The sequence below is a fragment of the Lissotriton helveticus genome, chromosome 3_1 (assembly GCF_964261635.1).
Source record: "Lissotriton helveticus chromosome 3_1, aLisHel1.1, whole genome shotgun sequence".
Classification (NCBI taxonomy): Eukaryota; Metazoa; Chordata; class Amphibia; order Caudata; family Salamandridae; genus Lissotriton; species Lissotriton helveticus.
In genome coordinates, this window is record NC_136061.1 from 1,775,833,490 (window position 1) to 1,775,854,273 (window position 20,784).

The window sequence follows — 20,784 nt, forward strand, 5'->3', positions numbered from 1 at the left end:
GACTGGCCCGAGACGGCCGGCTAAAGCGTATGCACACTTGGGAGTGGGAAAACCACTCCTGTCCTGCGAGCAGAGCAGCCCTGCCCCATCCCAGCTGAGCAAGGGGAAAAATAAAATGATAATAAAAAAAGAGTTATAATTTAATTTTTTCCTTTTTTGACCTGCTCAGTAGGGTGACGTGTGTGCGCGGATGAGGCTCCAAGGACTACTCTACACTCTTCGTAAATACACTTATGCATACAAGAAGCACAACACACCTGGATGAAAGAGCCAAACCACTAACAGAATTATCATACTTTCATGTACTCTCATAAGATGAAACCCTGGCGTGGTATGGTTAATCAGTGGGTCCAAAAAGTACCATCATCCAAGCGTACTACTGTTCATTAGTTGTGTAGCCTCCTAGATATGTGCTCCCTAGTTTTAACAAGGTTATGTCTCTTAGGTCAACATTAATGTTTCCCTTTTGTTAAACTTTCAGACATATATTAAAGTTGTGTTCCTGGGGTCTCCCTGCTTCAAGATTAGAAACAAGGTTGATCAACAGTCCTTGCTTCACTTTTCTTTCAAATTGTTTTGGCACTCGAATATTCCCCTTCTGCGGACAGTAACAAACTCAGGACTACAGACCCCCCCACTTCAAATTGAAAAGGCACTGTTCATAGGGCATGTTATGCAAGTGCATTCTATCCCCTTCATAAGCAGTGGAGACAACCCTTCTTCAGAGAAAATCTACACTTTGGGCAGAAATAGTGCAAGCTTCCGTCCTGCAGTGGCAAACATAGGTAGGGCAGCAGCAGGGCAAGCTTTCCTCATCACAGGACACATACAATTCAGGCAATAGTAGTGCAAGGTTTGCTTCCTCACCAAATTGGTACACGAAGGCAGTAGCAAAACAAGCTTCCCACTCTCAGAATGTAACAAGTGCAACCTTCCACTGCTAGCAGAAAAGATACATCAAAGCAGACCAGTACAAGCTTTCGTCACTCAAAGAATGTACAATTAAAGCATGAGTGACATGCAGGTCTCTGGAGTGGGCGCTTAACGCACTGAGTTGAATATATAGGTGGATGAGTGCGCGAATATGCAAGTTCTGACATCAGTCTCACTTAAGTGATTTTCCACATAAACATCCTGAAAGTCCCACATTTTCCACATATTGAGAAGTAGCTGTCAACTTGTAAGTCATTGTTATTTAGAGCTACACAGCCTAAGTAGTTAAGCTCTAAACCGGCACACAGGTGGCATCCTCTACAAAAAAGTTTCCCAGTCTTGGTGCTGCACCTGCTCAAAATGTTGAGGGTCACCACTGCACTGGGTAGTTTTTTGGTTATGTGACGCTGGTTCAAATTCAGCCTTCTGCTGCATTGGCTTATCCCTGACATGTGGCATGAGTGTCTGGCCAGTTACTATTTCTTGTGACCGAAATGCACGTGCCTCCTAGACCGTCTTTATGACATGCATACCGCTGAGGGATTACTATGTTGCTGTCCCCATCCCTAAAGCTAGACTAGACCAGTCATTTAGCTCCTCTGTAATTGCGCGCTTGGTAGTCTAGCAGTTACAAGCTTTTCTGGTTCAACTTTCATGGAGTAGATTTAATACAGCTACTGTTGATTTCTCCTAGGTTATAACGGACTACTCAATCATGTATTTTAGATAACATTAATAAACCTATTCTGTTCAGGAAAGCATGTCACTACAGGCCTCGAATAATCCCCTCGCCCACTCGCAATTGTGAGTAAGATTTTATCAGGTCGAGCTATTTTTAGCACTTACTCATCCATGCTGGCGAGTAAACTTAAGGTGGAAGAAACAGGTGTTCTGTTCATTCAGAAAGTGACTGAGCAATAAAGACGCCTATAAATCTTGTTTTTGTCTTGACACATTTGCTGTATGTTCAAGGACAGAGGTCAAATGTCAGTTTGTCTATTTACTAATTGTTGCTGATCTGTTCCTGTTTTTTACTTTTCTTCCTCTTATTACAGTTAATGCTTTTTGTTAAATGCGCTGAGAAAAAAAAGATGTAAAATGTCAGTTTTTTTCTCTAACAACATTTAAACAGCTTGTTAATGAATAGTACAAGTATTTCAAAATATATCAGGAATTATGTAAGAACTTTTTTGTAATTCAGAAGTGTGATAAACAAAATACAGATCTAAATAGAAGCAAAACAAATCCGAACACTTTACTTGGTGATGTGCAAATGACAAATATTTTCAGAAACTTTATTTCCAAACATAGTACACTATATAGTTTTAAAACCTCATGCTAGTGACACATTCTGTTTCCATATCAATGTAAAATCTGCTGATTGCAGATGACAGTGTGCTGCTATTTTAAGCTTTAGTTATGTATTTATTAAAAGTGATAGTTTTTAAACATGATTTGAGAAACATTCGTGCCGCCCCCCTGACAAAAATGCAAATTATGAACTAAGAGGCAAGTCAGCAGTCATGTGTATCTTATAGTGGGTAGATTTGTATTCTTTATGGAGCTAATGTTTAATTTATTAAATCAAACAAAAGAGTTTTCTGTACAGCAGACGTGCTGAACTCGTGTATTTGAAGGTGCTCTCATATGTGATAAAGAAGAAAATGGCGTCTCCGTGAATTAAAATACTTGCCCACGATTGCATATTTTGAAAACAGTATATTTACTGAACGAGGAAGACTCTTTCCATTATGATGGGAAGTTTTCTCGTTATTGTGAAAGGATTATATAAAAAGTCTATTTCTCGCAACCTGGGTACGTGTTTTTTCTATCTCTTTGGAATGCCGGATATATGTGATCCCTCGTCTTGGAAAGGCTATATTAAATTACTATTTTCACTTTAGGGATCAAATTTTTTCTTTCTCTTTTGTCTATATAGGTGAATTTGTGATTATTATTCCTTATTGTTTTTTACTATATTGGTATTATTTTCCATTAATTAATACACAAAAGTATACTGGAGATCTCACCCGTGAGATGTTTACAATAGATATAGAAAAAATACTTGTGGTCTTTGAACACCTTAGTCTTTGACCGTATCGTAGTTTTGGATATATACTTTTTCCTTTTTAGGTTTTTTATATTTATTTTTTGTTCATCTAATATTAATATTACTTTTTACACCAGGTATTTCCGTTAGTGATGGGTTTACACAATTAGTCCGCCATCGGTGTTTTATTTTTACCCAATAAAGATAGACAAGAGACTATATAAAGCACATACGGGGAGGGTCCGATTTACTGGACTACTTCCTGTGTATGACGTCAGACGCCAACACCCGTCGACGAGGCTGAAGGGAAAAAGATATACACGACTCGAAGCAAGGTAATTTGCCCTGCTTTCGCCTTGTCTATCCTGTTTTTAATTCTTTTTCATTTGGTTTACTGAGATCATGTATCTGTTTTATCGGTTTTATATAATAATTTTTTCCTAAAATAGCCCTTTCTTTGGTTTATCTTAACAGTAATTATCGTGCTGCATTCGGACATAATCGCTCCTCTATCCGTGGATCCCTTCGGCCACTATCCACATCTTTGTATCAGTTACATACAGGTAGTCATTGGCTTTTGTGTGTACGTTATTTATCTGATACGCTTTTATTTAGGAAACGTGCATTATATGGGATATTCACACATAGCGTTTGTTCATTTCTATTCTGAGGACCAGGTTAGTCGGCATGAACCCTTTTCAGCAATTTACATCGTGGAAGAGTCAGTCCTTTATTAAGGATTTATGATACAAAATGTATTGCGTTAGCGGTTGAGTTCTCTTTTAGTTAACATATAGGTGATGTCTTACCATTAACAAGATGGCCTGTGGTATAATTTTATCGTATTTCGGTTTGTATTGATTAGAAGTTGATCTCTGCTCTATCCCTTACCCTGACTTTTGTCAGGTTAACCATAGATATAACTAAGCTGTAGGTATATTAGTCTCGATGCCTTGGAGTTTGGATCCCGGCCCGATAGGAGATATGTACCGTTGTTTATCGACTGCTTTTTCTGATTCCTAGGCAGTCTTAAAAACATGTTATAGAGCCTAGGATATGACTCATTTACTCATTTAATCAGTAAGATATCAATGAACCCGCTCTTAATGAAAGTTCACAAAATTATCTTTTTGTTTATTTTTCTAGTATAACACAGAAGACTGTCTTTTTTAAATAAAACGAGCCGTCCAACTATCGTAGTCCTTGTTCCCGACATCATTTAAAGGGAATAGGCTCTCTAACTTAACCTAAGTAAGTTATATTTTAACCTAACTTTGGTGAGCAGATGATGAATAGTTGCCTTCTGAATATTATATAAACGCAATTTTTGCTTTTCAGAGGTTTTTATCATTCTATAAGAATCATTGCGATACCATCCAAGTCTTGCATGTCTACGAGAATTCTAAAAGTAAGTTATCACTAAGAATATGACTTTTTATTTTTGTTCATATCTGGTTTATATCCTTTTTCATCCCCCCCTTTTTTGTTCCCTTTCTCCCCCCTTCCTCTCCCCCCCCACGCCTCCCTTCCCCTTCCCCTTTTTTATCATCCCCCTTTCCCTGCCTTTGTGATAACCACAGTGGAGTAATCTCAGTACTCGTTTTAGACTATAAATATAGGAGTATTAGACATTGTATATATAAAATGTTGGATGGACTATGGAAATAAGAACTATGTTATATAAAAGTGAATTATTGTGCTATGTGTAGCTCATGTATTTTGTTTAATATGATTATATATGAGTCATTGCCAGTTTGTTCTTTAACAATATGATGTTTTAGTGAAAGAAAGACTATTAAACGTAATAGGGAAAATATTGTTTGTATTCTACAATATGTAAATTTATTTTTTAATTTTGTAGGTCACTGGTGGTAATTTCCTGCAGAAGGCGTGTATAATACCGAAACGCACGTCGATATTTACTGCTGTTTCTTTATGAAGGATACTTTTAATTTATTTGTTGTATTTAGGATCAAGTGATTGTTGTGTATTTTTATGAATTATTGATGTACTTTTCAGTTTACTGAATTTTAACTACACTCATTTTGTGATTTTGAATAAAAGAAGAACAAAATTATTTTTATTGTTACAAACCTTGCATAGTTCCTTGTTTTCTTCTCAAGTCCTCCTCTAATTTGTGCATGTATATGGTTGTGATTGCCTAGGAAAGATATTTACAAATATGCTTTTTCCCTGTCCTAGGATTTAATTAATCAAGAAGTCAGGGGGCCTTTGATATTTACCAGTATAGAGTAGATTTAATACAGCTACTGTTGATTTCTCCTAGGTTATAACGGACTACTCTATCATGTATTTTAGATAACATTAATAAACCTATTCTGTTCAGGAGAGCATGTCACTACAGGCCTCGAATAATCCCCTCACCCACTCGCAATTGTGAGTGAGATTTTATCAGGTCGAGCTATTTTTAGCACTTACTCATCCATGCTGGCGAGTAAACTTAAGGTAGAAGAAACAGGTGTTCTGTTCATTCAGAAAGTGACTGAGCAATAAAGACGCCTATAAATCTTGTTTTTGTCTTGACACATTTGCTGTATGTTCAAGGACAGAGGTCAAATGTCAGTTTGTCTATTTACTAATTGTTGCTTATCTGTTCCTGTTTTTTACTTTTCTTCCTCTTATTACAGTTAATACTTTTTGTTAAATGCGCTGAGAAAAAAAAGATGTAAAATGTCAGTTTTTTTCTCCAACAACATTTAAACAGCTTGTAAATGAATAGTACAAGTATTTCAAAATATATCAGGAATTATGTAAGAACTTTTTTGTAATTCAGAAGTGTGATAAACAAAACACAGATCTAAATAGGAGCAAAACAAATCCGAACACTTTACTTGGTGATGTGCAAATGACAAATATTTTCAGAAACTTTATTTCCAAACATTGTACACTATATAGTTTTAAAACCTCATGCTAGTGACACATTCTGTTTCCATATCAATGTAAAATCTGCTGATTGCAGATGACAGTGTGCTGCTACTTTAAGCTTTAGTTATGTATTTATTAAAAGTGATAGTTTTTAAACATGATTTGAGAAACATTCGTGCCGCCCCCTGATAAAAATGCAAATAATGAACTAAGAGGCAAGTCAGCAGTCATGTGTATCTTATATGTGGGTAGATTTGTATTCTTTATGGAGATAATGTTTAATTTATTAAATCAAACAAAAGAGTTTTCTGTACAGCAGACGTGCTGAACTCGTGTATTTGAAGGGGCTCTCATATGTGATAAAGAAGAAAAGGGCGTCTCCGTGAATTAATATACTTGCCCACGATTGCATATTTTGAAACCAGTTTATGGGACAAGAGCATTATAATTAGGTCAAGTAGATTATTTAAGTCACTAGACCTGCAAATCTAGTAACATTTGTAGGATTTTACGAAGCCTGCACTACTCAGGACGTTTCATTTTTATAATGTAGAATAACTCTTAAAGGCACAGGCTTCTCCAGGAGCTAACTTCATTATCTGCAGGATCTTCATGCTTGGTTATGGTCAGTGGTTAATGCCATTGACCATCATAAACTGCTTTCATCCAACCTCTCCCCTGCCAAAATCAATACGCATTATGGAACGAGACTCTGATGGTTCTTTAATTTTAGAGCAGTTTGGTAGTTTAGTTTTCTGCTGTTGGTTCATGGGCTGTTCCATTGACATTGGTTTTCCTTACCTTTTTTTTGTTTTCTCACTTCTCAGTAATACATACGTTAACCTGTTACCAGTAATCCTTTCCTTTTATGATGTACTTGGTTAGACACTATTACAGTAATCCATTCTCAATTGAATAATTGCATTGACCAACTGAATTTGTTATTTTGAATTGAGAAGTGGTGAGATGCTCTACGGAGTCTTCAGTTGAACAAAGCAGGAACTCAAATTCACCGTTACTTGGGGCTCTAACGAAAGACAATCCACTTTGTGGCCATAAGATGCCTACTTTTAGAACTATATTAGAAGATACTACGTAAATAGACTTGGAGAGAAGCTAGTCAATGTTGTTCCAGCTTGAGGCAATACTGTCTGTCCATAGTACCTTCCACTATACGATTTGGCTCCAAGACTGTCCACCTCTGAACTGCAGCAAGGGGATGAGGTGATTTCAATGTCCTAAACAGTGGAGTTCCTTAATCGTCCGGACTTCTAGAGAAAAGAGATTTGTGAATGTCTATTCAGCACTTTTGTCCTAGCCCCTCGGCTCAACAAAACATTTATGGTCTTTTGAATCACTTTACTCACCTTGTTCCCATTCCTTCTACTGGCAGTTACATTTGGCAAAATATGTAAGAATGGGTTTCAGGTGAAAAAATATCTTACTGATATTGCAGGCTTCTTTTGGATTCTCAGCTGTCTTTTGACAGTGCTATTTTCTCGTACTACTGGGGGACTTTCCTCTCTTGCCACGCTTTAGTTTTCCTCCGGTACATTCACTTCGCAGACTCACATAGCTTGCTAATTCCATGGTAACACCCCTAATTATGGAACAGCATGCAGGTCCTCACACTAGTACCATTTAAAGAGGCACACACTTGCCACCCACGGCAGGGGGTGCCTTTCTGCCATTATAACCACCCTGTGTTTCCTTCCCTAAACTATAGGCTTGAGATAGTTGCTTTGGGACTGGGCAATTCTGAGGTGCATTCTGGGATTCCCTGCTAAATGTTGCCATTATTCTGATATGTTGATCACATATCTGTGTGGGCTTTGCTTTTATTTGTGTAGGTTGGCAACAGTTGCAATCCTCTATGGATGCTCCTTTTATTTGTAATCCTGAGCCATCTTCTATCTACACAGAGTAATAATTTCGTTTATGGCATGCACACTCTATTTAATATGTTGCTATAGTCTTTCTTTAGGGAAGTCTTTCATAATGTGCTTTTTGGCATCAAGCTGTCTTTACAATGTTTTCTTGCCCTACTATGCTTTAGTTATTTGCAGCCTGGTTCACAGTGGAGAATGAACTTCTCAAGTTTCTTTTGTATGGTTCTGTTAGAGGTAATCAATCTAATGACCGCAGCAGAAGGGTTGTGGATGATTGGACAGTATTTTGTTTTAATCCGTTATTTGCATAGTATGAGTATATAGCCTTTTTAATTTTTATTTATAGTGACTGATATTTAGTTTTGACTGTTGTATGCTACAGTGACAGTCAGTTTATCATTCCATGTTCTGCCAGCATGTGCTGAATTCATGGCATTTCTACATTTTATTTGCTGTTTCTGTTTTCAGTTTGCATACGACACTAACGGTTTAGGTTTAAGATCTCTTTATTTAGGTATTTCAATAAGTACATCAGTTCCCACCTACATCCTTTGGCCGGTGGGGGTGACATGAAATTAGACCAAGCATAGAAAAAGAAGGCACGGAGAAGAAGGAAAAGAGAAGAGAAAGATTGAATGTGAGGAAGAGTATGTGTATGGGATCCCATATTGGTACAGGGGAGACTGTAAATATGAACGTGAAACACACCGTCGTAGACTGTTTGAGTCAAACTTAGTATATGAGGGTAAGCGGGACAAGTTAATTCTCGAAATTCGTCTGAGAGATGTTGTATAAGAGGCGCCCACAGCTTATCAGAGGCTGGAAGTGTTTGTGTCGCTGCTGCTGTCAATTTCTTTAACCCTAACAGTTCCCAGAGTTTATACGCCCAGTCCCTATGTATCAGAACATTACCAGTGCCCCATTGTGCCAGTAAAAGCAGTTTTGCCGCCCCTAATGCTAAGGCAATAACCTGGCCCCTAGCAGATTTCAAGGGAAATGTCTCCAGGTTCGGGAGTCCCAATAAGGTTTAACTAGGGAACCGCAAGAATTCTGTTTCAAAAATGGTATCTACTGCCTCCAATACCTCCCGCCAAAAAGCTCCTACTCTCTGAGGCGAGAAGAGCACTGTCAGGATCCGGCACCCAGAGGTGTCTCAGGAACACGGACTTACCCGCGCCTGTCCATTTTTGCATCCAAACCTGCTGTACCCGCGGCCTTCCTTTAACCCGTACACTGGGTCGGAATTATCACAGGTACATCGATTCACACATCACTCCACAACAGCCCTGAAGAGTCACAGGCTTTGTCCTGGTGACAAAACACGTGTCGGCTGGCGTTGTTTTTCACTTCTGAAGAATACCATCTACATAAACAACTTTGAACCACCGGTGTCAACTTTCTTATGAGTACTTTCGCTGTATCTATACTGTTTATTCTAATACGTGTGCCCAGGACCTATTGTATATGTTGCAGTGTTATTGCCCTTAACTCACACAGAGGTTCAGGGTCTTCCTCTGCACTGGCAGCACCGCAAACAAATTGGTTTCAAATCTTCCACCACTCAGTTACTTATTATCTGCTTGAGTGCCATTGTCCTGCTCCCTCTCAAACTCTTCGCAAGGAGTCCACAAAAAGTGTAAATCTTGGAACATGTGCTATCCCTGCCCCCTTCCAATAAGCAATTCTCATTGGAGCATAATACCAGTAGTTTGCAGCCTTCAAGAACATCTCCCTACTGGAGGTACTACGTGCAGAAGCGCGGACCAGGTGAAATATGTCCTACCACTCTTAATCTGTAAATGTGCAGCCACACTCCATCTATGTTGTGCAGATGTTTTAGTACCTTCCAAGGTATAATGATGAAGGCATACATCAGAAAGCGAGGGCTTGTCGGAGGAGCGATTAGGAATCCATTTCCCGAATGGTGTAAGCGGTCTACTGGCATGGGGTTGGATCGAAGGCTGGGAGACCCAGTGACTTAGTGCAATGTATTCCCTGAGGGTTTTTAGACGGGAGACCGAAGGCTTCCTGTAGCCAACAGAAATCCATACGGTCCCCAATATCAAAGAGGTTTCCCAGTCTCTTGAAGTTAGCTTTCTGCCAATCATAAGATGAACCCTGTAATGCAGGTGGGAAATCCAGGTTCCCAGGCAGAGTTAGAGGAGGAGATATGGGAGTAGACCGTCCCTTCCGCACCTGGACTTTGTCCCAGACCCCAAATGTAGCTCGGTGCACCGGCGAGATGTAAACTCTAGGAGGGCGATGTGCCCTAGTAACTAAGGTATTTTCCAAATGTGGATTACCGATACCGCCTGGTGGATAAAACACCAATGCTTTTTCGATTGGTGGAGTGACCATTCTACCATGTACCCTAACTGGGCCGCTTAATAATAGCTCACTAAGTGGGGTAATCCTAAACCTCCCTCCGCTTGGGGTACATAAGCCTGCCCTTTTGCCATCCTCGCCTTCCTCCCATCCCAAATAAACTCCTGGATAAGAGGTGCAGTCCATCCTCGCCTTCCTCCCATCCCAAATAAACTCCTGGATAAGAGGTGCAGTATCTCCAAAACTCTTGGTGGAGGCTGTAGTGGCAATGTTAGCATAACATACAATATCTTCGGTAGCAGCTTCATTTTTATAGCTGCCGTCTTATCAACGTAGAGTAGTTGCTTTCAGCCGTAGCTGCAGGAGTGGGGTATATTCGCAGCCCCAGGTAGTCCACTCCCTTTGATGCCAATGAGAATGGAAAATCCATTACCAAGGCTGATTTGTTCACCTCAGGGATGGTAAGATTGTAAACTTTTGAAATTTGAAAATTAGTTTTCAACCCAGAAGCTGCCCCAAAAAGGTCAAGTTCTTCCCTGATTGCAGTTAGAGATGTGTGAGGGTCTGTCAATGTAAACATAACATCGTCTGCGTAGAGTGCTACCTTAAGAGACCTCCCTCGCATGTGAATGCCAGAGATTTGTGGGTAACTACGAATGTGTTCAGCGAGGGGCTCCATATATAAAGCAAATAATAAAGGTGATAAAGGGCAACCTTGACATGTGGCCCTCTCGTCCGAAAAAGGTTGGGATAGAAGCCTATTAACCCTCACCATCGCCTTAGGGGTGGCGTAGCTACTTTGAACCCAGCGGGATCACTGGAGTTCAAGGCCAAAACGTTTTTCTACTACCTGGAGATAGGCCCAATGTACCCTATCAAAAAGCTTTTTCAGCGTCTATGGTGAGGAGCAAGGCGGGGATGTGTGAATGCTGCGCCTTGTCAAGAAGATCACAACGTCTCTTAGTATTATCTCCGCAACCCCTTCCAGGTATAAATCCGGTCTGATCTGGATCCACCAAACCCTGCATAGAGGGGGCTAACCTATTTGCCAGTATACCAGTAAAGATTTTGACGTCTATATTCAATAAAGAGATGGGCCGATATGAGGAGCAGAGTCTAGCATCCTTTCCAGGTTTAGGGATGACTGTAATTGTGGCTAATTGCATGGTAGACGTAAGGGAATCTGTAGAGCTAAATGCAGTGTGAAGTCGGACTAGAATAGGAGCCAGGGATGTTCCCAAAACTTTATAGAACTCTGCACTAAACCCACAGCAGTTTGGTGCCTTACCGGTTTGCTAGCATTGAATGGCCTTAAGGACCTCAGTGGGAGTTATGTCCTTATCTAGCTCCTCAGCATCTTTGTGGGGAATCTGGGCCAGGGTGACACCATCCAGAAATATCTGGATGTTCTCCGCAGTAAAGGCCTCTGCCGAGTATTTCTTTGTGTAAAACTTCTCAAATTCTTTGGCGATGAAATCATCTTGAGAGATCAAAGTATCCTCAGTGTTAAATAGCTCAGTTACTCTCTGGTGGACTGCCTGAGCGCGGAGTCGCTTGGCTAAGAGACTCTGGCCTTGATACCTCACGTATAATACTTTTGTTTGACTTGTAACAGAGCATATTCTGCTCTATCAAAATGAAGTGCTTTTAGCTGTTTACTGGCCTCTGTGAGTTCGTGCCTGGATGCCAGCAAACCTGTACTCTTGTGGGTGTCTTCAAGCTCCGTTAACGCAGCCTCTAGTTTCAGTCTGTTATTTCGTCTATCTGAATTAAATTTTACCGCTATGGCTCTAAAGTGACCCCGTACCACAGACTTCAGCTTGTCCCTCAGCAATGCAATGGGGGTGGAGCGCCGCTACCCAGGAAGAATCCGCTATGAAGGGGATTGGTGTTCTTTGTAAGTAAAGTAAGCGGACCAGGGGAAAGCAAATCTGCACCGTGATGCCGCAGATTCAGGAGCCTCCACATCTGGCAACATTAAAATGTTCATGCATCAATGATCACTGTCTGCTTGAGAAGCATTGTCTTTGCATTGTAGTCATCGCAATTGTGTAGCTCGTTCTCTACGGCTTTCCATTTCCGAGAGGACCACACACCTTAGCCTTTTTCTTACATGTAGGGCATTGAGGGCCAGCCGATGATGAGCTGAGGGACCTTGAGGACTTCTAGGCCTGAGAAAGTTCCAGAAAATTAGGCAAGTCCCGTAGGAGCTGTGCTTTATCCAGTAAGCAGAAAATCCAAGTTTTGTTGTTCCAGACAAAATTGAACCAAAAGGGTTGGCTGACATATTGAATACCTTTCTCACGGAGGATGCGTGTCAAGAGAGCGCAGCCACGTTGCATTGTAAGCAGTGAAACATCCTGATAGAGGCTTAGTTTGAAGCTTTCTAAGTCGATAACATGTTTATCACAAACCGCCGCCAAGATGGACTCCCTCTGCTTGTAGTAATGTAAATAGGTAAGAATGTTCTGTGGTTAACTGGGTAATTCCAGCGAGCAACCAGCCCTATGGACGTGTACAAGGATGATCTCCTGTTCAGCTAGCGCAGGCGCAACGTGGCGAAAGAGACTTACAGTAAATTCCTCAAGACTCCCAGTGACCGATCACAATGGGACCCCCTTAATGCGGATGTTGGAGTGTCGTGGGCGATTTTCAAATTCTTCAAGCCTCGTTTGCAATTCCAAATTCTTCTCTCTCACTTCCAGGAGTTCTCTGTGATGACAGTCCATTTCTTCTTCACATGTATCTTGGGTTCGCTCAAGGGAGTCCACCCTCTGGCCTGTTTTTCCGATCTCCTTTTTAAGCACCTTTCAGGGCAGCAGTGTCTTCTCTGAGGGTCCTAAAGAGCTGCTTTAAAAGCGAGCGCGTCACAGTAGCGTCCCCCACCACTTGATCTTGAATACGAGCAGGGGGGGATCTCTCCAAGTTGGTCCACTTTCTTCGCTGGTGCCTTTGAGAATAAGCCTTTAATGTGTCATCTTTCTTTGGGGGGCGGTGGGTATCCATAGCGCAGTGTGGGTGTAGTAAGTCTTGTGATGCCTGCAGGTCCAGTCAGGGCTGGTAAATGATAACAAACACCCCACTCAACGTTCGGCAGAATAAGAGGGCCCTCTACTTTGCTAGGCAAGGGAGTCCAGCAAAATGTAAGACAATGGTAATTTTTTAATGGCGTCTCCACCAGTCCCACTTTGCGCAGCAAAGAAAGGGAGAAGCAATCACGAGGGTCTGGCTGCCCAGGTCTCTCAGGCAGAGGAAAGGGGCTGTCACCAGGTTCAAGAGAAGAAGAGTCTGTGGTGTTCATAACCTGTATTCGCAGTGTATAATGGGCCCATAGCAGCTCAGAACTGTACTGGGGCTCTAAAAGCAGACACAAACGCAACCTGTACCCCAAGTGTTCAAGAGTTTAGCATATCTCCTCCAGTGTGCCTAGGGAGGGGCAGCAGAGTATCGCTCTTCAGTGGTGGCTCTGAGAAAATGGCTCTATATATACACTGGACCAAAGTAAGGTACAGTGTGTATAGAGACCAGAAACCCCAGAGGTATAACAGAGGTTAAAGTCAGGTCTGACCTTACTCTCAAAAGTGGGAGCTTGGTCGAGCAGTAAGGCAGTACCAGAGGACAGTGTAAAGCATTTGCTCTACACACTCAGTCAGCAAAAGGTTTCACACACTAAAGGACTGAACTCCAGGCCAATTGTTTTTATACCAAAATATATAGTTGTTTTATTTTTAGAACCAACAGGTACAAGATATACTTTTCTCAATTATGAGTTATCTGAGGTAATTACTTTGCAGAAAGGAAATAACTTTGTAAACACAAAAAGGTACACAGGTTGAAGTAGGCAACACAATTCTAAACACAATTTAACATTGAGCTCGATGGGTTTTTCTACCAAAATGCAGTTGATTACTTTGTAGATTACTTCTGTAATTCTAGGACTGGATCCTAGATTCAGTCCTGGGGTCTAAGCTGAAAACAGTTTAGTAAAAACGTTTTGGCTATTGCAATGCTTTTTAAGGAATATAAAAGTATTTAAAAAATTCACACTTAGAAACTTTTCAGTGAAAATCTTGCAATGTTATCCAAAGGAAGAAAATTCAGGTTACAGGTAAGGTACGTTCTCGTTACTTTTTTAATCCAGTACTGGGCTCCTAGGTCCAGCACTGGGATCTCTACTTAAGATAGGTAAGTAATTACGTTTCAGTAGTTGGTACGATTTTTAAGTAATATTTCAAGTTTTCAAAAGTAGACAGAATAAATTTCATAGAAAAGCAGACAATGGATTCCAATGGAGAAAATTCAGGTTACTAGTAAACCCGGTTAGGAATACTTTTACGGTTCAGTACTGGGCTACAAGGTACAGTACTGGCTTCTCTCCTGATCACAGATGAGTACTTCGGTATTCGGCTGATTTTATAGGAATATTTTAGAGATTCAAAACTTCACACTTAGAAGATTTTTCAAGTCAAACAAGTCAATGTTATCCTATGGCAGGAAAGTTAGTTATCGGTTTCCAGGTGAGTACTCGACCAGTGAAGTTAGGGTTCTGGGCATAGACTCAGTGGTCCCCCGGGGTCAGGTAGGTACAGTTGGTACACCCTCAGCGGCACCGGGGCAGCCGGGTGCAGAGGTAGTTAGGCCCAACGTTATCCAATGAGAGGCAGGGGGCCTTCGGTTGGTGGCTGCTGGCTGCTGGCTAGCAGGCCACGCAGCTGTGGGAGCTGGGCTCCTGGTCACTTGCTCAGGGCAAATGGGGAAGTAGGATAGGACACAGGGTTCACGTCTAGGGGCACTCGGGCGGCTGGGTGCAGGGTGCTTTTTGAGCACTCAATGTTATTCAGTGGGAAAGGTAAAGAGGGAACAAAGGCTACAGACTCGGGGCCCTTGATTCTTCAGGTGCGACCACCAGTTCGAGAGGTAAGTTGGGATCTTGGAGAAGAGGTAGGTACCCCAAAGGAATGCACAGGGGGCCGCAGGGCGCCGGGTGCAGGGGTGTCTTTGGGGGTCGGGCAATCTTACCCTCGGCTTTTCGCGGTTGGAGGGGTCCCTGGTTCTGAGGCTTCATGCGTCGTCTGGTTCGTCATGGAGGGTCTTTGGGCACTGGACTTCGGATTCCAGTCGTTGGGGGGTGGGAGGGGGGGGGGGGGGGAGGACGTCCTCGTGGTCTTGGATCACTCGGGCACGGGCCGGGCTCTGCGGGTGCAGAGTGGGTTGGTCTGCTGCTTCCTGGCTGGCACCAGGGGTATCGTTGTTGAAGCAGAGCCTCTGCTTATGGGAGTCCCAGTTTTCAAGAGGGTCAAGGCAGGCAGGTCCTCCGGGGGTCCCAAGGTTGCTGTCCGCAGGAGTCGCCGGGATCAAGCAGGAGCAGGTTCCAGGATCGACAGGTCGGTAGGGCTGGGGCCAAGTCAGTGGGTGTCGTCCTGTTAGCAGCTGCACAGCGGGTCTTCTTCTTCTTGAACTTCTTTCTTCTTTTCTTATCGGGATCTGAGGAAGGAAGGTACAGAGAGCCCCTAAATACTGAATTTAGGGGCGTTACAGGTAGGGCAAGTGCAGGGACCAATAGGTCCCTGTCCTGGGGTGGGTACACCCCCTAGTCTGCTCCTCTCCGGTGGGAGGGGGGCTGGAGCCTAGCTGTGATTGGGCAGGGGTCCCCATCCTCAAGATGGCCGGAGCCCGGGGTTGTGCTTCACCTCGCCTCTCCCACTGAGGGGTGGGGTTGGTACAGGCTGGCACCCCCCCCCCCTTCCTGACGTAGGGTTTCCCGCCAGTCTTCCCGCCAGAGTGGGGGTCAGAACCTATGGGGGCCAGTTGCTAATGGTCTGGAGAAGCTCACAGAGGCGGCAGGCCTTTGAAGCTTTCCCCTGCCCATCCTGGGGGAGGAGATCTAGCACCTCGCCCAGGATGTGCATTGTTGCAGGCCCAGGAGAGCAGGGGGCTCTCCACCCAGGGGTCCAGCAACATGTCTGCTGTGTGGCAGCCTAGGCAGCCTCTCAGTCCAGACGTGGATTGTAGGTTAGGTTTCAGGGAGCATCTCTAAGATGCCCTCTGGTGCATCTTACATTAAATCTCACACTGGCATCAGTGCAGGTTTAATGTGCTGAGAAGTTTGATACCAAACTTCTCAGTCTTCAGTGAGGCCATCATGGTGCTGTGGAGTTCGTAATGTCGACCTCCCAACACCATACACTCTTAATGGCAGCACTGCACTTACAGTGCCCAGGAATGGCCCTGGGTACTGTAGGGGCACAGGGCTCATGCACCTGTGCCCACACCACTGGCATAGGGCACCCAGCTAGAGGGGTGACTGAGGTATGCCAGTTGAGTGGGACTTGTGGGCATGGCACACAGGGGGGGGAAACGGCCACTACAACGCGGCCGTTTCCACGAAAACCTTAACCACGCATGCATTACAACGCATGCGTGGTTACAACGAAAGCCTTTACTACGCATACGTTTACTACGAGGTACGTAGTAAAGGCATGTGTGGTAAAGGGTACAAATAAAAAAGGGGGGTTTGGGGGGGCTCCACCCCCCCCCAAAAAAACCTAACCTGAAGTCGAGATGTGCAGGCAATCGGTGTCGTATAAGTAAACGGAAAGAAACTTCCGCTTCCTCTTTACGACGTATGACGTCACCACGGAAAAATACGTGGAGTAGGATGAGCGTGGAAATACCATTCTGTTGTAACGCATGCGTGGTAAAGGCATGCGTTACAACGGCGTTCGTTGTAAGAACATACATGGCACACATTCCTGTGTGATGTGTGCCATGTCGACTCTTTGTTTAGTTCTGTACTTAGACAGCCTGCAAAGGCAGTGTGTGGGTGTCAGAGTACAGGGCCCCTAAGGGTGGCACAACAAGTGCTGCAGACCTTAGGGGTCTTCTCTGGTCACCATGCCCTGGGTACCATTTACTAGGGGCTGGCAGGTGGCCAGAGATGCCAATTGGGTTTTAGTGTCAACACAGTTTTAGGGAAGGAACACAGGCCCTGGGTACCTGGTTGGCAGGAGCCAAGGGCACACTCAGTCAAAGCACATCAGCAGTTCAGCAAAAAATGGGGGCATACCAATGCAAGAAAGATGGCACTTTCTCACAGTGGCCTTCAGCCGCATTTAGGCAGAAATAATGTTAATTTGTCAGGAGCCGCAATCTGAACCTCTACGGTGCCTAAGGGCCCCCACCGGTGGATTCATAAAGTGAACGCTCTCCCAGCGCTCCACAGCTGGACCCCACGTAGTGTGTCACCCAGCCCGTGCAGCCCGAGTATTCAATGAGGGCGTCACATAGTCTGCCTCAGGGCGGGGCCCACACTTGCTGTGCCACTGGATTCAAGCTAGCCTGGCTGATGAGGAGTGATACCCGAAACATGTCTCAGCATGCTTGTTTCTGGTCCAGGAAGGACCTGGCTTAGCAGTTTGAGCTGGACTGTTCCCATGAGGAGCAGGGTCAAGACTGATTTGCATATGGCTGGGTCCAAACCGGGGTGACGTAGTGAGTAAAAGAGCAATAGATTTAACCTAGATCTCTTGACTACGGGTAAAATTTTTTCACATACACACACAGCTCTATGTTGCATACTCTTAACAATAGTTATAACTTGTATCAAACCAGGTTTCTTTGCCAGTAACTCTTCCACACCTTGGGATTGTTGGTGCAGCAAACACATTATCCTTAATAAAATAATCCATCCGCTCTCCAAACTCATAAGTGCGAGATACGTTCTTCAGTGCAGCTACAAAGTCCTCCCCTTTTTTTGTTTGCCCTCCATATTCAAAGGGGAGGAGCACTAGGGGTTGGAGTTGCAGGGGTAGTGCTGGGGGAGTGGAGTTGGATGTGTTCGAAGATGGACGGACAGTGGTATGGCCCCTTTGGCTCCTGTATTAGCAGTATGACAGGCCATAGCAGGCATTTACTGTTGACCAGCTAACCTGATGTGATACCAGTGACTTTTTGCCCCATGGGGAGGAGATTTGTGGGGGCTAGGCAGATGGAGCATTCCCTGGCTGGGGCCCGAGTCATCTGTCTTTGTGCATTGATTTTTTTGGGGCGGCTGATGCTCTTCATGCGTGCTCTTCATATAGCCATGTCTGAACTGGGGTGGCCGAGTGAGCTAAAGAATGGTGATGGAATAAACCCAGATCAGTTGACTGGGGGTGAGTGTTTGATTTTCTCAAACGCTCCGTCCATCATCCCCTTTTGAATATCTTCATGTTCCTGGCAGTGTTGGGTGTCTCCTGGCAGTGGCTAATTATTATTGACAATGGGGCCTAGGAAAGGATATTGGGCAAATAGAAAGGGAACTCTCTGGGACAGGCGGAACCCAGACTACTGCCAATCTTAAACAGAAACTGGTAGAATTCCTAGATACAGCAAATGACAAACTTAAACATATGGGGAAGTTCACCAAAGCACGTTGTTACGGGAAGCGGGAAAGACCTGGAGACACGTTAGCCCGGATATTGAGACCTAAGAGGGAATTGGATAAAATGGTAGGCATGATGGACAATGATGGACATCCTCTGCACACCACCGAGGAAATCGCAGCCCATTTTCGCTCCTATTATCAGACACTATACACATTACAAATCCAGACTGATAGCGTCGCCTCGAGGAATATTGGTCTTAAATTAAAATGCTGTGGTTAGTGACAGAGCACAGAGAGCACCTGATGGCACCCCTGAAATCAGATGAGATCAGGGATGCGCTGCGCAGTATGGCTGCGGGGCAGGCTCCAGGGGCAGACTGGCTGTTGTGACTTTTTATAAAGAGTTTCAAGATTTATTGGTTCCCTATCTTAAAATGCTTTATGAAGAGATGGCAGAACCAGGAATTATGCCCCCCTCTTTGTGTGAAGCCATAATTGTCACACTATTAAAGGCAGGCAAGCAACCTAACCACTGCTCTTCATATAGACCCTAGTCTCTGCTCAATGTGGACGCCAAAATATATGCGAAAATCTTGGCAAACAGGCTGACGCCATTATTGCCAGGCATTATTCGCCCTGAGCAGGCTGGTTTCATCCCTAGTTGCGATATGACACAGAATTTGAGGACATTATTTGGAGTGGTGCAGAGATTGAACCCGGAAGTCACGGCTTCGGCGGTATTTCTCGATGCAGAGAAAGCTTTTGACTCTGTGGAGTGGGGGTTCATGCTCGCAGTACTGCACAAGATTGGCGTTGGGGAAATTTTCCTATGCTTTTTTTTTTTTCAAAACCTTTATTGTGCATGAAGAAAAGAACAAATACGGGCCCACAACCATCAGGCCGGCCACGATACTTTTGAAGCACAAGTGCAAGCAATACATATCCTCAGCGGCAGCGGATGACATAGCAACAAGCAATGGACGGTACACTGAATAGAATCATGCCACCGAGAAAAAGGAGTGTGTAAGGTTAATTTTACAGTTTTTTGTTGTGTTTACCCCGATCTAAATAGAAATCAGTGAAGAATAAGAAAGAAGGAGAACTGAGTCCATACACAGTATCACAACATGGGCAGGCGGCATCACCACTGGAAACAACAACGGAAGTTAAGACCTCGAGCAATATGGCGGTACAAAGTAAAACCACAAGATAAACAGCCAGCATGTACGCACCACATACAGCGCCACCCCCTCCCCACTAACCCCTATCACGGACCCAGAACAGAAACAGGTTAAGAAAGCGCAGAAAAATAGGAAAAATAAGGCCCATAGAAACTAAATGAAGAAAAATAGATCCCTCCCCCCACCCTACATCAATGCGGAGGCTACGGCCTACCCCCCCCCCCCGCCAGAGTGTCTGTCACCCATTAAAGAACCCGAAATACAGACCAAGAAAAAAGGAAGGAAAAGAAAAATGGAAGAAAAAAGGAAAGAAAAAACCCCTCACACTTGAAATATAGGGAGTAAGAAAAGAATAAACCAATCCACTACTCCCAGAAAAAGAAAAAAGAAAGGTGGGGAGGAGCCCACCCAATATCAGATCTCCCGGACTCCCCAGCCATATATAACCACTACGCCGTGCAGAACAGTAGATGCGGAAAACATAGAACCAAAAGAATGTCAGAAGCAGTCACACCCAGATCCCCGGGCCAGCACAAAACCCGCCACCCCATCAGCAAAAGTAAAGAACAGGACATAGAAATTACAATCTCAAGTGGGGAAAATCAGCACATTCAACGCAATCAACATAGCAAAATGCGGAGCAGTCCGGGTCCCCGCCAGCCGAGCTAGCAAAACAAACGGGGAATACACCCACAGCCCTGGCCCGAACGATAAAACCCCTCCAGGCACTGCCATCACTGAGAAGAGGGCCACGTCTATATGCTCCCGGTCACCCCAGCCACAAGTAAATCTTCCACCCTGAACACCACAGTACAGCATTAAGCACAGGCGAGATTGGGGAAAGCCATCTCACAGAACAGCAACACACAATGAAGAAGAAGCGCCCCTTCTCAAGTCCCCACCCGCCAATCAAGCACATGTCCGTAGAGAAAAATGCCCCCTAGCCCTCCCTGGCCAGTGCGCAAACATGTCCCAGAACATGGCTCCCCCAAAAGGGCCCGCCCCAACTAAAACAAAGAGACAAAATGGCCGCACTCGACAAAAAGGAGAAGTCCCAAGACAAGATGGACGTCGCCAGTCCCAAACAGCGCCACCAAACAAAAGGAGCGGCAGTGCGTTGCAAAATACAAGTTATCGATGTCGTTACGGAATAGG

At 43.9% G+C, this 20,784-nt stretch overlaps 1 protein-coding gene and 1 long non-coding RNA gene across 2 annotated transcripts in view; one reads left to right on the forward strand and one right to left on the reverse strand.

Moving 5' to 3' along the window:
• LOC144823795 (uncharacterized) overlaps positions 1-5,548 on the forward strand; it is a 184,706-nt gene extending 179,158 nt beyond the window's left edge. Inside the window, exons 3-6 of the long non-coding RNA XR_013608839.1 lie at positions 3,458-3,546; positions 4,130-4,234; positions 4,322-4,391; positions 4,845-5,548. This is a non-coding gene — a long non-coding RNA (uncharacterized LOC144823795). The remainder of the gene's footprint in view (positions 1-3,457; positions 3,547-4,129; positions 4,235-4,321; positions 4,392-4,844) is intronic.
• Positions 1-20,784, reverse strand: part of PIGV (phosphatidylinositol glycan anchor biosynthesis class V) — a 145,482-nt gene that overhangs the window by 95,388 nt on the left and 29,310 nt on the right. The window lies entirely within an intron of this gene.